Source organism: Schistocerca cancellata, chromosome 4, assembly GCF_023864275.1.
Source record: "Schistocerca cancellata isolate TAMUIC-IGC-003103 chromosome 4, iqSchCanc2.1, whole genome shotgun sequence".
NCBI classification, from domain to species: Eukaryota; Metazoa; Arthropoda; class Insecta; order Orthoptera; family Acrididae; genus Schistocerca; species Schistocerca cancellata.
In genome coordinates this window covers 138,354,677-138,370,623 of record NC_064629.1, presented here as the reverse complement: position 1 = coordinate 138,370,623, position 15,947 = coordinate 138,354,677, and the positions used below count along the sequence as shown (strand labels likewise).

General features: G+C 40.8%; 1 protein-coding gene across 2 annotated transcripts in view; it reads right to left on the bottom strand.

Annotated features, from left to right (window-relative positions):
* The window catches only part of LOC126184866 (protein seele), an 83,117-nt gene that overhangs the window by 65,610 nt on the left and 1,560 nt on the right, over positions 1-15,947 (bottom strand). Inside the window, exon 2 of one of the 2 annotated variants that reach the window (XM_049927485.1) lies at positions 13,542-13,570. The exons of the other annotated variant lie outside the window; for it this stretch is intronic. The gene's annotated coding sequence lies outside the window, so the exon portion shown is untranslated. The remainder of the gene's footprint in view (positions 1-13,541; positions 13,571-15,947) is intronic. 2 annotated transcript variants of the gene reach the window in all.

The following is a 15,947-nucleotide window of genomic DNA, read 5'->3' as shown; positions in this document are numbered from 1 at the left end:
CGTATGCTTTACTTAAGTCAAAAAAGATGGCAATCAGGTGTTGCCGTCTGGAAAAGGCTGTTTGGATGGCAGACTTGATGGACACAAGATTATTAATGGTAGAGCGACCCTGGTGGAAGCCGCCCTGACATGGAGCCAGCAAGCCACGTGACTCCAGGACCCTACCCAACTGCCGACATACCATACATTCCAGCAGCTTAGAAAGAACATTGGTGAGGCTGATGGGCTGATAGCTAAATACATCAAGCGGGTTTTTACCGGGATTGAGCACCGGAATGATGGTGCTCTCCCGCCATTGGGATGGAAAGATGCCATCTCACCAGATCCGGTTGAAGTTGACGAGAAGATGTTGCTTGTAGTCAGATGTGAGTGGTTTATCATCTGGCTGTTCATGCGATCAGGCCCAGAAGCTGTGTCGGGGCAATGTGCAGGGGCACTGAGAGGCTCCCACCCTGTAAATGTGGCATTATAGGATTCACTGCAGTGTGTAGTGAATGAGAGGACATTCCCTTCCAGCCGACGTTTGAGTGTGCGAAAGGCTGGGGGTGATTCTCTGACGCATAGGCTCAAGCAAAGTGCTCGGCAATTGCGTATGCATCGGTAGATAACATGCCATTTATGGTAACACCGGGAACACCTGTTGGGGTCTGGTACCTGAAAACACGTTTGATCTTTGCCCAGACTTGGGAAGGTGATGTATGACATCCAGTGCTCAAGCTGTAACTCTCCCAACACTCTTACTTCTGTCATTTGATAATTTGACGAATGTAGGCATGGAGCCGTTTAAAGGCTTTGAAGTGCTCCAGGGAAGGATGCCACTTATGCCGCTGTATGACTCGTTGAGACTCCTTAATTGCTTCAGCGACTTCCGGTGACCATCAAGGGACTGCCTTACACGTCGGGCACCCTAAAGAGCGAGCGACCGCGTTTTCTACCGCAGAAACAAAATTGTTGTAGTCACCTGCTCAACTATCACATTGATGTTACCGTGTGGGGGAGACTCAACGGTGACAGCAGAGGTGAAAGTTTCCCAGTCAGCCTTGTTTGAAGCCCATTTGGGCAGGTGTCTGTGGTCCTGACGCTGGGGCAGTGACAGGAAGATAGGGAAGTGGTCACTACAATACAGGTCGTCATGTGCTCTCCAGTGGATAGATGGGAGAAGTCCTGGGCTGCAAATTGAGAAAACAGTGGCTGAGTAACTACCATGAGCCACACTGAGATGTGTGGCAGTCCAAGTATTTAAGAGGCAGAGGTCGAATTGCGAGAGTAAAGTTTCGACATCTCTACTTCGGCCAGTAAGCATGGTACCACCGTACAAGGGGTAATGTGAATTAAAATCTCCCAGAAGTAGGAAAGGTTTAGGGAGTTGATCAATCAGTGCAGCTAATACATTCAGGGGTACTGCACCATCTGGAGGAAGATATACATTGCAGACAATTATTTCCTGTGTCGCCCTTATTCTGACAGCCACAGCTTCAAGAGGGGTTTGAAGGGGCACATGTTCACTACAGACCCAGTTTAGGACATAAACGCCAACATCACCTGACACTAGATTATAGTCGCTAGGGTTCCTGAATATCCCTTATAGCCACAGAGGGCAGGGGTCTGCATTGCTGGGAATCAGATTTCCTGGAGGGCAATGCAGATAGCAGGTGTACAGCTTAACACTTTGGGTCCTAAGCCATTGCGCGCGGGTGTCTACCATAAAGACTGGCTGATTTTAACGTATTTTAAACTACTACAACTCATGAAAGGTTTCAGTTATAGCAATAAAATTACTCATATTGAAAAACCTAGACTTTCTTGTTTAAAACCATATATAATACCTTTCTCTTGAATTAATACATGCTTTTGACAAGCGATATTGTTATAACATTGTTTTTGAAAAAAGGAAAAATTGGTCAAAGGTATATTCACTGTATTTTCTAGAAGGAAATTTTTTTATTTTACACAAAAATTGTAATTATGATGGATACAGTATGTAAGTCTACAGTAACCTCCTGTAACTATTTTAGGACGCAATTTTGCTCTTTGTGTGGTAAATTTTGAAGCGCGGCAATTTGCACAAGGCTACTTTACATTCACTACACTGGTTGCTTGTGTCTTTTCGCCAGACTTTTGCCAGAAACTTCCTTATTTCCATAAGTGTAACTCCTTTCCACTTTGATAATGAGCAGGTGGGTGAAAGGGAATTTGTGCTTCAAAATTTCCTGATGCATTGTTGCGCATACAGATTAGTTTGTTCCTTTATATGTTTCATCATACTGTCTGTCAGGAAATATGAAAAAATTCTGGTCTAAACTGACAACATTGCATATTCCAAATTCTCCTGAGAATAGATCGATATCTGGTGCATGATCAGTAGTCGTCCAATCTTCCTCGGCATCGGTGCGGCACGCACGTCTCTGCTTCCCCTCGCCATTAGTCTCACTCGTCCTTCAGGCACAACTTGCTGCTGAAGTGCTTGAACACCTGCCCTCCTCTTCTGAGTCTATCAGAAGAGTAGGATTTGCAAATAAAATCATAATTACGTACTGAGAGTTTTTTCAGTGAAAATCTGAGCAAAAATTATAGATGTTTTGTTGTTAGAATTCTTTACCTGAACTGCCAGAAACTTCTTCTTGAACATAGTCCACATCATCAGAGCCATCTACAATATCTTCCTCTGACAAATCAATGTCAATTTCTTCTAAACCACGATATAACTCGCGATCAATTTCTTTGTCTGTCAAGCCACCCTTCGCCATGTCGACGCTACTGAGACTGCGCGGAAAAAAATTGCTACTCACAAAACCCGACAAATAAAAAGGGAAGCACACCCTTCCACAGCATGCCTGCACTATCTAGTGACCAATAATCGAACTACGGTCCATGCAGTGCATCCCAGACAAGCGGGAGCTGTAAGAACACACAAAGGAAAGAAGGGGAAGAACGAGAACACGTGCCCGTAAAATTACGGGCGCCGGACTTTTGGGCAGGTCGTGCACGCCCGTATTTTTACGAGCGTCGGTGCCTAAGTGTTAACAGTTGCCATATCTCAGCCAGGTGGTGGAAAAAAACACCGCAATTCCTCAGGAGGATGACATCGTGAGACTGGGAAGGCATGGAACATTCAATGAGGCAGTTTACACCTCAGAGTCACCTGCTGCCACCGATTTATTGCCTGAGCAGTCTATATCCATTGTGTCTGAGGGTCTGGCGAGATCTAGGTACTCAGCAGATGCCAAAATCTCCACCCCATCTTCAGCCGCAGAGCTTATAGGTAGCAGTGGTGTGGGTGCCACCGCAATTTCCTTGGTCTTAGGGGTTTTCTTTTTGGATTTCTCTCGCTGCTCCTTGGATTTCTCTGGCTGGGAGGACTTCACTGGCTCAGTATCTGGGGCTGAGGATGAGCATGAAGCCCTACGACCAGCTGCTTTTGGGCTCTTCAGCCACTGGCACGTGTCGTCTTTCCCACAAGAAGAAACCTGGGAAGGGAGTGACCCAAGGGACCCCTTCTAGCGAGAGAAGCCGAAGAAGACTTAAGTTCCTCTGGCTCAGAAGTGGGGACGGACGTCCTCGATGGTTGGGCGGGGGGGGGGGGGGGGGGTGCTACTCCTGAAGTAGGTGGTGCAGGAGCAACAGGGAGGGAAATGACCCCACCATCAAGGGGGCAGGTGTAGTCTTCGGGCTCTGAGAGGTGACGTTGTTCGGAAGAGCTGATGGTGCCAGAACTGTTGTAGCGCCGATGTCATACGCACAAAATGCAGGCATTCAAATTTACACTTAACATCAGTATAGGTCGGTTGGTCCAGGGTCTTGTACTCCATGATTTTCCTTTCTTTTTGGAGAATCCTGCAGTCAGGCGAGCCAGGCGAATGGTGCTCGGCTCTGGCTCTGAGCACTATGGGACTTAACTTCTGAGGTCATCAATCCCCTACAACTTAGAACTACTTAAACCTAACTAACCTAAGGACATCACACACATCCATGCCCGAGGCAGGATTCGAACCTGCGACCGTAGCGGTCGCGCGGTTCCAGACTGTAGCGCCTAGAACCGCAAGGCCACCACGGCCGGTGGCGAATGGTGCTCTCCACAGTTGACACAGATGGGAGGCGGAGCACATGGAGTATTGGGATGTGATGGGTGCCCGCAATCTCGGCATGTGACACTGGAAGTACAGCGGGAAGACATAGGGCCAAACTTCCAGCACTTAAAGCACCGCATTGGGGGAGGGATAGAGGGCTTTACATCAGACCGGTAGACCATCACCTTGACCGTCTCGGGCAATGTATCACTCTCAAAGGCCAAGATGAAGACACTGGTGCCAACCTGATTATCCTTCGGACCCTGGTGGACCCGCTGGATGAAATGTACACCTTGCTGCTCTAAATTGGCGTGCAGCTCATCTTCGGACTGTAAAAGAAGGTCTCTGTGAAATATGATACCCTGGACCATATTTAAGCTCTTATGGGGTGTGATGGTTACTGAAACATCCCCCAGCTTGTCACAAGTGAGTAACTCCCGTGACTGGGCAAAGGATGCTGTTTTGATCAAGACTGACCCAGATCTAATTTGGACAAGCCCTCCAACTCCCCAAACTTGCCCTCTAAATGATCAACAAAAAACTGAGGCTTCATCGTCATGAAAGATTCCCCATCAGATCTCGAATATACAAGGTACCAGGGCAAATAAGCTCCGCTGCCATCCTTAGCCATTGCTAGGAGTCCCGATGCCCCAGGGGGATAGGCCCGATGGCATACATGGGGAGTTAATGGTGCAGGCATCATCAGCAGAGCGATTCCTATGTGGTCAGGGGGCTACAACCAACAGGGTGCATGATGGCCCCACCACAATGGACTGGCTACTGCGCTGGATATCAGGTGCAAAGAAGTCCATGGTCATCGTCGACACAGAAATTGACACAGCCTAGTGCATGGTGAAAAACGCACCCAGGAAGGTGTCCTCATCCAAAAGATTTAGAATGGGCAGGACTGCAATGTGACAATGGGAAAGTGGGCTAAAGATTTCAATGCATGATGGACATGATGCACCTTGTAAGGCGCCCTTCCTCAATTGGCTCGCTCTTTGGGAAAATTTTGAAGGATGGAGGTCAAACCCTACAAGGGGCCATCACATAAAGGCCTAAACCTGTGAAAGTCCTTTTAGTCGCCTTGTACGAGAGGCAGGAGGAGAGTTCTCCTGAGAAAGGTTCAACATCTACATGTTAATTTTATTGCCAGACACTATCACTTTCACCTGTTCATATCCGACCATCACTTCAGCTACCACAGATGATTGTTGGGAGGTGACTAATTACTTAGCATAAGTGTATTTTTTCCATATGCAATTGCAGATGTTGATAGCTTGGTCACTTGGTTGTGTTTGTGTTGAGACACTGACATTTAGTGCCAGTTTTTAACTATTGCTGTGAAGAAAGTAGGTAATAAAGGTAGTTCCAAAGTTTTAAATACTTTTTGTATTGCAGTGAATGGAATACGTGTAGTAACTCTGATTCCTTGAATGATACATTTTTGGCAGTGTAAGTGGGACATTTGTGATTATATTCTGGGTGTCTGACGCAAAGGAAATGGGCAAAGTATATTCCATTCTAGTTTCATGTGTGGAGTTGCCACATTTTCTGCATGATATCTAATGCTTAATGCTAAAGTGGTATGCCTAAGCAGAAAAGTTTAAGTTAATGGCTTGTTGATGACAAGATCATTAGAGATAGACACAAGCTCTGAATGGGGAAAAAATTGGTTTTGTTGACTTCAAAAGAAGCATCCTGGCATTTGCCTTAAGTGAATCAAGGAAACCACAGATTTGAATCACTATCTTCCCAAATGCAAGTCCAGTATCTTACTAATGTGCCATCTCACTCCAGAGCAGGATGTGCTCACATTGCATTAATACTTGTTCCATAGATCATGAATATGACATTTTGTAATTATGTGGAACATGTCAGTTTAACATAAGTTTCCTTTACACAATATAACTTGCTTTTTTGAGTTACTACTTCATATCTAAAAATTCATCTATTGAATAGAACAAGTTGTTACTCAGAAATTAGTTTAATTTGTTTGTAAATGTTGGTTGGCTATCTGTCAGACTTTTAATGCTATTTGGCAAATAACCAAATATTTTTGTGGCAGCATAATTCACCTCCTGTGCCAAAGTCAGTTTTAACCCAGAACAGTGTAGATCATCCTTTCTTCTAGTGTTGTAGCTATGCACTTTGCTATTATTTTTGAACTGGGATAGGTTGTCAATAACAAATTTCATAAGTGAATATATGTGTGAAATTTTTAGCAGTGCTTGGATTAGGACACAGTTGTTATAAAAATATATCTCAATATAATCTGGCAATCCTGGCAAATCGAATGTTAGTACGAACGCCAGTCTATTCTCTAATCTCGATTCATTTGCTTCAATATGTTACTTATTTCTACTTCTCCTTACCATGTCAATTACTTTCAATTCATTGATATTTACTGTTATTATATTGCAAAATGTGATTGTACCTTTAAAATAATTGTGTGTTCTACTTTTCAGAGAGAACAGGATATCGGCTAGATTACTAACATTCCTTGACCACAATGTTTGAAAAGCTATTGCTCTTTCTTGTGATTAAGTACAATTTCACAGCCTTTGGCAGTTTCAGTGTTACAGATATTTTGTTGAAGCACTATATGGTCATAAAATGCGAGCAGCTTATGAAACATGCCTTCCACCCTTTTTATTACGTACACCAATTTTGTATAATAGGCCATTTTCTGTTACTACAGATATCTTTGATTATGTCACAGTGTTATCAGAAGGGCTCTATGCCCTGACCTTAGTGCTCCTGTCTGTCCATTCAAACCATTGTGAGTTCATCTGTTTGAATTAACAGTATCTATTTTTCCTATGAGCAGTTTGCAAAACATACTTAGACAAAGTCCTGCACATCCAATATAAGAGTGATTCACACACCATCATGACAACTGCCCACTCCATCAGCATACAGTAGAACTTGGTGTTGAATTCTTTTTTTAAGTTTGTACCCTCCACACCTGGCTATAGTTGTAAGAGGGTCACCTTCAGATATTGTCATGATTTTTTGTGAAGGTCTATCACTAGAATAATGCCTCAAATCACTTTGTTCAACTTTTGGTAATCATCTTCAGACAAGGGTGTTTGCAATCTGTTTGCAGAACTTAATCATGGTGACACTTCCATCTGCAACGTATTTGGATGTCATTCCAAAAAAACATTGGTGATGTGTGCAACATAATTCACAATGCCTGGAATGTAGCTTACCACTAGAAATAAGCATCATTAGGAGTGTAGGAGACTGAAGTAATTATGATTTTGAACAAAAATTTAACTGTGAAAAAGATCTGTTCCTGATGCATTCTGCTCAATTTAAAACTAACTCAAAAACAGGCTTGTGTCAGTCAGTGTAAGGAACTACTAAAAAAAACAACAAAGAAATGAAAAATATATATACATCATCGTAATAGGAGTTGAGACTCTGATACATCTGTACAAGCCGGAAATCATAGACAACGGTCAAAAGTGTCGCATCTTTCTTCACTGTGACAATAACAGCTGTCTCACAGAATATGCTTGGTCATAATCAAGGAAATGTTGCCCATTTCCTGCTAGTGAGCTTTTATTGGATAGTGACTTGTTAAGTAACCCAACAGCCAGTGTACCCATGACGCCACACTAACACATGCAAAATGAGCTCACCTGCTGTATGTGTGGAGAGGGGAGTGACCCTTTAATGACGGGAGTCCAGAAAGGAGTGAAAGCATTTTATGAAGTGCTGAAAATATACTTTTCATGCAGATGATGTGTAATGGCACATATGTCACACATAAATAGAACATGGGTTTTGAAATAGCACATTTTAAAGTCTTTCGTCTTCATATCTGGCAATACAGTTGCAACAACTACATAGACTATTAACATGTATACTTTGCACCACACACTGCAGATCTTGAAGATTGGCAGCAGTGATAGGGGATATTAAGCAAAACTGTAGCACCTGAGCTTTTTTTCAAATTTCCATTTCACACAATATATAGAAATTCACTGTGCTGACTTCTAAATGATATAATGTCAGCTGGGGAAATAAACTCATTTTTTCACATCTCTATTTCTCTCATCAAGCCTAAAATAACATTCTGATGGTGGTGAGCATCTAAAGTGTGGCTTGTAAGAAAATCATTAAACAATAACAGCAATTGTGACAAATTTTGTCATTATATTTTAATTCACCACGTTCATCAGTTTTTGCTTTTTTCTAGGTGAGCACAAAGCAAAGATCTCTCAAAAACACATTTTTTATGTATAATTTATGGTCACCGCATGTTGGAAAATAGTTCTATTACCTTGTACCAGATATCAGTTTCAATTTTTGATGAGTTTCTACTTGCTGTTACATACTGATGAAATTCATTACCACAAATTATTGTACAAACATGGTATTGTACATTTAATTTCCTTCACTTGTACAGATTTTATACAATGTATTGGAGACGACTGAAATTTTTAATCATATATGAGGATTACACGTGTTTTTACTCATATTTTGGGGGGTTTTAACGTTTTCCTCAATTCTACATTTTCCTCAGTTTTGCTGTTTTTCAATCCAGACTGCACGAAAACATAAAATAGGGGTTTCACTGTACAAGTTTCCCAGAGCACTCCTCAGCAGGAAGCAGCAAACGCCAAGAGAGGGAAAGACATGTCATGAGTTCCACAATGTCCAACACAGCCACTGCTTATTGTAGCTAGTCTGATGCAAGTATTTAGCACGATTCTGGCTTCTTCCGCCACATACTTGACACTCCAGAGTACATAAAATAGTAGATTACAATTACATTGCACTGACACTTCTCAGTTAAATCACCTGTCTCCGACACATTTACTGTGAGTCCTGTTTACTTTATGGCTAAAGTGATACCTTCTCACAAGCATACTGTGAGAGCAAGACAGAGAAACCAAAAAACTATGAACATTGGTCTCACTGATGCAAGACACTTCTCTCCCTGCTTTTGTCTTCTGACATTGGCAATAAGTAGAATACACAAAGTATTTATCTGACAGAAATTGACTGTGACAATATTATGCAATGCCAATAGTTGAATGCTGTGCAGAAATTTCCTCCAAGAAGATTCCTACTGATATATTTACACATCATTAAACTAATACTTATACAGCTTGTATCCAACAGTAAAAGAAATATCTAATGACCTTTCAAGTACAAGTGCAAGTACAAGTACACGCACACTCGCACTCACCCACGCACACGCGCGCTCACCCACCCATCCACCCCCACACTCCCTCACTCACACTCTCTCTCTCTCTCTCTCTCTCTCTCTCTCACGCGCGCTCACCCACCCATCCACCCCCACACTCTCTCTCTCTCTCTCTCTCTCTCTCTCACGCGCGCTCACCCACCCATCCACCCCCACACTCCCTCACACTCACTCAGTCTGTCTGTCTGTCTGTCTGTCTGTCTGTGTGTGTGTGTGTGTGTGTGTGTGTGTGTAAAAAATTGCAATTCTCTTCACCACCTTCATTTCCCACTCATTGTCCAAATGGGTGGGAAGACTTCTGCGGCTGAAGGCTCTCAACAATTTGTCCTCCATGAAGCAGTGACCCAAAGAAAATGGTATTCTAAAATCGCTACAAATATGTGATCTACATAAAAGATGTGTAATGGACAGTTCAGAACCTTACTATATAAAGGTCAGATAGCATTACTGCATTGTACTTATGAAACAATACACAAACTGTTTTGAAGTTAGTTATGAGGGTGAGAGGTGAGGTGGAGAGGGGGGGGGGGGGTGGAGAATGCCTCATTTACAATGATGGATACTACTATTCTTAGATCTCTTCCCACTTGGGTTGTTCTTTCACAAGAGCATCAGATACTGTGGTTTTCCAGAATCACTTAAGGTAAATGTCAAGATGGTTCCTTTGAAAAAATGAAGTCCTTTCCCAATTTGAGCTTTTGCTCCACCTCTAATGATACAGGGTGAAAAGTATTTAAACCGACAAACTCTGGGAGGTTGTAGGGGACATCTAAACAAATATTTTCCACTAATGTAATTTTTTTCCTATGAGGAGTATTTAAACAGGTAGAGGAAGATTTCTCTGGCAGCAAATCAATTAAACCAACAAACACTTTTCCATTTTTTATGACCAAGAGACAACACATTAAAACAACCCAATTTCAATTACAGTAGATTTTCAAACATGCCTCCATTGACATGTAAACAAAGGTTGCACCATCGGATCATGTTCTGTCTGACACGGGCAAAAACCCCAGGAGTATCCTGAATTGTTCCTGCTGCTACTATCCGGGCAACCAGATCCTCTTCTGATGCAACGGGAGTTGTGTAAACAAGGTTGTGCATCTCTCCCCACACAATAAAGTCCAGAGGGGAACTATCGGGGGATCGAGCAGGCCACGGTACAAGATCACCTCTGCCAATCCAAGTTTCTGGGAACCGTCGGTCCAGGAATCGACGCACATGACGACTGAAATGTGCCGGCGCCCCGTCGTGTTGGAACCACACGCATTGTCTTGTAGGGAGCAGGACATCTTCCAGAAATTCTGGCAATGCTCTGGCGAGAAAATTGCAATAGTGCCTGCCATTTAATGGCCTAGATAGCAGATACAGCACAATTAAACAGACCCAACAACACCGACCCACACATTAGTGATGAACCGCACTTGATGAGCGCTAGTAACTGTGGCATATGGGTTATCCTCACTCCACACATGCGAATCGTGCATGTCGAAGACTCCATCACGCCTGAACGTTGCTTCATCGGTAAACAACACAGAGGATGGAAATGTAGGACTCATTTCACACTGTTCCAGGTACCACTGTAAAAACTGTGCTCTGGGTGGATAATCAAATGGTTCCAGGTTGTGGACATGCAGTAAGTGAAACGAATGTAATAATTGCTCTCGAAGGACTGTTCCTACATTCGTCTGATTCGTCCCCATGTTACATGCAATTGCACGAGTGCACGAGTGCTGATTGAAGGATCCCGCTCCATATGCTGCAAGACAGATTCCTCAAATTGCAGCGTTCTTACTGAGCGACGGCGTCCCTGTCCAGGTAATCTGCTAAATGACCCGGTCTCGTGCAGACATTGGTACACAGCAGCAAAGGTCGTACGATGCGGGATACGGCGATTAGGATATTGTTGTTGATAAACCCGCTGTGCAGCTCGTCCGTTGTGGTGTGCTACGTAGTACGCAGGAACCATATCAGTGAACTCACTCCAGGTGTATTGCTCCATTAGTAAACAGAGACCATGCACTACTACACTGGTGGACAACAGTTGCCTACAACTGAAGAGCGTAATACGCCTTCTCACAACTGAAGATCGTAATACTTCCTCTAACAACTGAAGAGTGTATTACGGCCTCGGTTTAAATAATCCTCATAGGAAAAAATGACATTAGGGAAAAACATTTGTTTTGATGCCCCCTACAACCTCCCAGAGTTTGTCGGTTTAAATACTTTTCACCCTGTATAATGGGATGATGAACCACAGTCTTCCTTTTATCTCCCCTCCCTTACTTTCCACTGAAATGACAAGAGAGCAGTGGGTGATGAATTTATTGGGGGCCTGCTACTTCTCTTGAGAATAGTTCAAGTCCCATGTTTTTTGAAAAGCCAATTTTTCCCTCTCTTCCTTGATTTGTAATTAATGGTACATTGCTTGATCATTATTGTCTACTTGTACGGACATAATTTATTTGCAATAAATCCTGCGCCATTTGCTGGTCAAATGGAGGAACTACAGGAGTTACTCCAAGTCTACTATTGTTTGACACAGACACAGAACCACATACAGTGTGTCCCAGGAGAAATGGTCAATATTCAGGGATATGACAAGGATGACCACTTGAAGCAAAAAAGGCTAGTAAACATGGGATCTAAAATGCATACCTTAAGAGCTATCAGCGCTTGTTCATCTTTGTTACTGTGAAACACATCTCTTCTACCGAAGAAATGCGTGTAACTCTTAAGGCAGGCATTATAGAACTCATGTTCTCTAGAGTTTTTTTGCTTCAAATGATACCATATTTCTCATTTAAAACAAGTCCTTGAAATTTTCACTAAATAAGCAGATATTATCTTTCAAATGATTTTGCACAATAAAAACAAATCAATGACAATTGGCATAACCAATTCTACATATGGTTGCTGTCCTGTTCGTTATACCCAAAACAGATTTTTTCTACACAGCCAACATATACACAAATGTTTTTTAAACAAATTCTTTGTTGAATGAGTTGCATTTATCAGTATTTTGCCAATGAACAACTGTCTTCCACACACTTTACCCATGGCTGAAAATATGTGATAATTCCATACATATCCACATGCATTGTTTGTTGAGAGGATTTGCAAGACAAAATTGAATACAGATACAAATTATCAAACCTGCTGTCAAAAGCTACTAGTAATTGACTGTAAATATAAAGTTTCATGTCCTGTTTGTGATACGACCATTAATATACTAGTTTCAACAGGCTTTACTAGGCATGGTCTTATTAGAGGTGGTATGGTTTTGCTTTCCTGCAACTTTTGAACAGTCTTATCGAGCCAACTGTACAGGTACCAACAGTTTATCGTGGGCTCTGAACCGTGGAACAACTTTGCGTATTTCACACTAACAAATCACTACCAGAGGTAAAAGAAGTAAAAAGTGATACAAAAAACCTACCACCAACCAATGATTGAATGACAGACCTTTGAAGTTGTAGCCTTGACACCCACATTTTTCAAAACTATTTTGTACATTTTATACAAGTGATAAAACAATTTAAACAATCATGTCACAGGAGCAGTAATATAATGTACATTGCAAAGCATTAATATTTCAGTATTCATTATAAATATTTTCTATGAAACTTACAGCCATTCTTGAGAGAGCTCATATCTTTGGCATTACTCAACATATATGTGCATGCAGGGTGCATGTTCATAGTTTGCGAGGCATTGCAGATATCAGATATGACATGATTATGCTCAAGACACTCAAATGTTGGTACAGTCAGACTGACACCTTCATATAATATTTAAGTTCTGGTGGTAAAGTGTGTGAGGGCATTTCTCTTCTATTTAGTTCAATTCTGGACATTTCCACATTGCAGTGATTTTTTAAATAGTTTGGGAATGTAGACTGAAGTAATTACTGTCAATGTGACTATTCTGCAAGAAATGTTCTGACACAGCGCAGTTTAGAAGCTGGTTTATAACATTTAAAAACTCAAAACAAATTAGAGCACTACAGAATTATGGACAAGGCTTTGTATGGTTTCAGTATTATCTGGGCAGTAAAACTCTTGAGTTAACAGGAAATGAAACAGAATCTAAGTGGATTACTGTGATTAGGTATGTTACTTGGGATCCGTTACTACGGACAATTCTTTTCCTGGTAAATATCAATGACATGCCTACAACTATACCTGACAGCTGATTTGTTTGCAGGTGCATAATTGTCACATTTTCAGGTCAGGATCTGAACAACATACCAGAAGCAACATTTGGTTCACAGCTCCCTCTGAAAAGAAGAGTACATAATTCTGCTTGTGGTGACATGCAGCCCTCTAACAATACTAGTGTAAGTAGTAAAGTACAAGGCGTGAGATTTACAGGAATGATGATAGATGAAACTCTTATGGCAGACACATTTTCAGGAATACCTGCAGAAGCTGAATGCAGGCACCTTTCTAAATAGAACAATGTTCACTCAGCACCAGTAATGCACTAAAACTTGTTTAATTTTCATTCTGTGTTGTCATACATACAGGATAATATTTAAGGGCAATTCAATTTAGATACAAATATCATCATGGCCACAAGGTTAAAATAACAACGTATGTGGTGAGCCAATCAGTTTTCACAAAAGTTTAACACAGTTAATGACATATTGTACATTTTCAAATGCAGTTAAAGATTACTCTCCCTTGATAAACTCTGACACTCTGCACTGATGCTTTACGTCAACTTATTTGCCTCTAAGTAATTTTTGTTTAGTGAATTGTAAGTAATGTAGAATTCAAGTTCATTTACCTGACACAGTAATTTAATTTGGGTTTTTTGACATCATTTCAGGGAAATGATGGGATGGTTTCTTCTAACACGTCTTGACTTATACTTTGTCTACATCTTGCCCATTATTAAGCTTTACAACAAGTACTATTATTATTATTATTATTATTATTATTATTATTATTATTATTATTTTCATACTGCCATTTCATATTACAATGTTTTGATACTTCTTTTTTTTCCTTGTAAAAGTTTTGGATATGAAGTAGTCCTATCTTCATGTGTAATTGACATAAATCAAATTTAATGCATAAAAACTTGTTCTCCCATATAAAAACTGTAAATTGGCACTTGGCAGAGGTGTTAGCACAAGCAAGCAAACCCTGCGTTGCACATAGGTCACTCTCAAAGAGGAGGAAACATAAAACTAACATGAAACATGTGCTCTGCATTTTTATGAAAGCAGAGGGTACACACACAAAAATGATACCCTCAGTGACTTTGTATAGTCAAAACTGAACTCTTATTACCACATATTAACAAAACACTACTATACATTTCAACTATGAACTGTGTTGTTTAACTACCAAGGCTGATACTAACCAGAAGCAAGTCAATACTGGCTGACATCTACCAATTCCTCAGCTCCCAGAACTGCCTGCAAGAAGTGCCAAGTTACAAGGCTCCTATAGCACACTACATGTACCTTGCAAGATACTGTACATTTTTAGAAGTTCAACATAAAATACTGACTGTTCATGCAGTTTACACACTGTATTGGCTTTTCTTCTTGTTTTATAGTAGTTTGAATATGGAATAGTGAATTGATGTACAGTAGGAAAAGGCAGCATACAATGTAACACATCAGCCAATAGAATCATTCTGATGATTATGTCCAACATGTGTGTTACAGAGGTTTTGTTAACACCCAGTGTTGAATTTTTATAGGGCGTGAATGTTTGAAGAGATGGCTGAAAGCATATATTGAGTCTTCATGTGGAGTATGTCCTAGTGTTTCTAGCTGCGACATGAGAGCAGCTGATCATAATTTTGACCTAATCTATTGGACCTTCAAAGAGACCAGATCAGTTTGATGCATATAAAGCTAACATTTTTCTAGTCTATTTGGCCGTATTACAGGTCTTTTCAGAGTAATTTAAATTTTTAATTCACGTTGAGGTTGAAAAACAAACTGAATTTTTGTTCTACTAATATTTGTACTGTATATAACAAAACAGTTTTCAGCTTGTTATACCATATCACAACATAATACAAAAACTGGTTTGAAGTAAGCAAATATTTGTAAAACTAAAACCCAGTATGCATTTCAACCTTAAATATGAAATTGTTCTGCCAAGAAGTGACAGAAAAATCCATAAATAAGAGGTTGGAATTTCTCTGCCATAAGAACAACTGTAATTTTTCTAATTCATCATTGGGCACTTTAGTGTCCTTTACCTATTTTTTGAGGATATTTACCTATTTTGGTGAGGTAAAACATTTCTGCTTCAGTGAGAAAAGGGCTCTCATGTTGTTCTCTCTCACCCAGTCAATTCTTTGTGCTGACATTAAGCTAGATGGCAATGATCAACAAATCACTTTCCCTTTTTTGCATCCACTTTCATCTTGTATGGAATATTGTTGCCTTTCCAAACTGAGAAATATGTCACATGGCCTTCAGTTCAAAACAAAATGTACATTCATAATAACTAAGCAATGTACTGAACATAAGAAGCACTAATTTAAAAGTGTTTACCCCTACACCTCCAAGAATATCGTCTTTCATTGCAATGTACCCCCTAAAAGCTATAAAAATGTTTTCATGCTGTTTTATTGCATTCTACTTTTCTAAAATGTAAAACATAAGAAATAAATGAAATAGTTTG